General features: G+C 36.1%; 1 protein-coding gene across 1 annotated transcript in view; it reads left to right on the top strand.

The window, feature by feature from the left end:
• Window positions 1–2,416, top strand: part of LOC116851123 — a 54,577-nt gene that overhangs the window by 40,880 nt on the left and 11,281 nt on the right. The window lies entirely within an intron of this gene.

Raw genomic sequence — 2,416 nt, forward strand, 5'->3', positions numbered from 1 at the left:
TTGTGGGTATATTGCTTTATTAAAAAAAAAAAAAAAAAAAAAAAAGAAAAAGAAGAAGAAAAGACAAAGAGAAGAAGAAACTGAAGGAACGCAGCGCGCGGAGGACGGCGGTTTCCGTCCGCGCCGGGGATTTGATTATTTCTCCAGCATTTCCAGCGCGATATGGAGAAAGAGACGATTAAAACGAGTAATCTTTGATTAAATCGGGACGGCTGCAATTGATCCTAATTACCAAGCGGAGATAATAAATGGATATTGCGATGATCGTACTCGCTCGCGCGAGAGCTCCGCGATTTCCATGCAGCGTTGAGGTTTTTCATCGGCCTTCCAGCGCACGCGAGCGCGGAAGAATCGCCAATATGATACGAGTTAATGTAATTTTTGCGCGCATGATAATAACACAATTACGTTAATCGTCGTTAATTAAATGGGATGCGAAATTAACATCGTCGGGTCGTCGAGTGGCCGGCGATAATGGCTTGAGCAAACAATTAAAATGCAAACGACAGCGTAATGAAATTATCGGCAAAACGTGGGGCGAGAGGGGGGCACGGATGAGCAGGGGAGAGCGGGCGGATGAGGTGAGCGTCGCAACTCGCGGCGCGTTACGTCATCGAGCGCGCTCCGATGAGCTCGATGACTAAGAATAAGAAGCATTTTTGCTCCTCTATGGCTGAACGTTTACTTTCGTTTTCTCCCGGTTTGCGCAATGATCGGCGGACGCACCGCCGGCGATTCGTCCGCGTACATCGCGTCGTATCCGGCGTTTTCGAGAGTCCCTCGACGCGAGGGAGTACAGTAGATTGCATATATGGCGAGCCATTCTCTAGCCACGTGTCCTAACCGAGAGTTACTAATAATTTTCGACCTGACGTTTCTAGGTAGTCAAAAGTCTGTTGACTACTCGAAGAATGTATTGCAGTACTTACTCTTAAATTATACCTTTTCAAGAGCTGTAAGATAGCGAACATAGTGCTTTTATCGTTATCCACACGGAAAAAAAGGATTTGCTAATATATGGACAACTAAAAATATTAACTGCAGGAGCAAATTTTCTTGTTTTCATAGTAAAAGTTATCTAGTTGTGATAGCTAAAAAATTTGCTAATGCATATATCACAATTAAATAACTTTTATTATGAAAGCAAGAAAATTTGCTCTTGCAGTTAATATTTTTAGTTGTCCATATATTAGCACATCTTTTTTTTCCGTGCATACTTTGTGATTATGTTACTACGAGTAATGTTACGATTACGCGTAACACATGATAGTCGCAATTATAAACGCAAATAAAGCATCAAGCTGCCCACAGCTGCTTGACATTGTTGCGGTCCCGAGTCGAAATTTTGATCCTCAGCCTCACTATTCCATTCAACACTTATTTTGATAAGGTTTATATGATTTCAACTAAAGTAGATATGATATTGAAAGTTACTGTTATTACATGTCCACCTCTATCTATATCTATAATCCTCACAGCCATAGCTTTTATAATATATAATGTTCAGTTAGTACATCTCTTCATATACATAGTTGCCTCAACTAAAGAAATATTATTGTTTCTCTGTTGTGGGGTCTGCAGAACAAATACTATGGTTGAGAGGTCCGTAAAGATTGCACTGTACAGTACTGAAAGTACTGCACAAACACATATGGATAGACAATGAAGAAGATTAACATATTACTTCTAGAATATTATGGGTATAATTTTGTATGCACGGACAAAATATAATATTAATATTTTATCGTGGCAACCATACTCTCTTAAAGTGAATCAGTGAATAATCACTGATATAATGTGAATAGTCAGTTATAAGTATAGCACTGAGCAGGTTCTGTGCTGCACTGAGAGAAGAATTTAGTAAATATTATCAAAATTTGGTTACTATTACTAAATGATAGACGCAAATATAGCGGGTCAAAGCTATGGCAATACTTATTAATTAATTTAGTTCTGTAAAATAAATTATTTATTTGACAGAAGTAAAATTTATTTGCTTCCAGAATATATTTGGCAAATAAAACTTATTGAATAGTTGAGCAAAATAAGCGATTTTGTAATAGTTACAAAATTTTTGATAGGTTCAACCAACTATCTGTAATAATAGATATTGAAACGATGTAATAGCTGTAAATGAATGAATTTTTCGTTGTGCTGCAACAAAACATACTTATACTGTAACAAAATAGAACTCGTACCTACTAAATTTTTTATTATATGGGATGTAACGATTTCATAACAATTATCAAATATCTGTTCATAACTGTAATATATTTTATATTAAATATTTAACATTAAGTAACTATTACTAAATTATTTAATTGATGTTACTGTGAATGCAATTACGTCATACTCCCGATCTATTAAATATTTGGTAATTATTATCATATTTAGTATTAGTTACTAAGGATTCAAT

This window comes from Odontomachus brunneus, unplaced genomic scaffold (assembly GCF_010583005.1).
Source record: "Odontomachus brunneus isolate Ranch 3 - 2012 unplaced genomic scaffold, Obru_v1 Obru_scaffold_166, whole genome shotgun sequence".
NCBI classification, from domain to species: Eukaryota; Metazoa; Arthropoda; class Insecta; order Hymenoptera; family Formicidae; genus Odontomachus; species Odontomachus brunneus.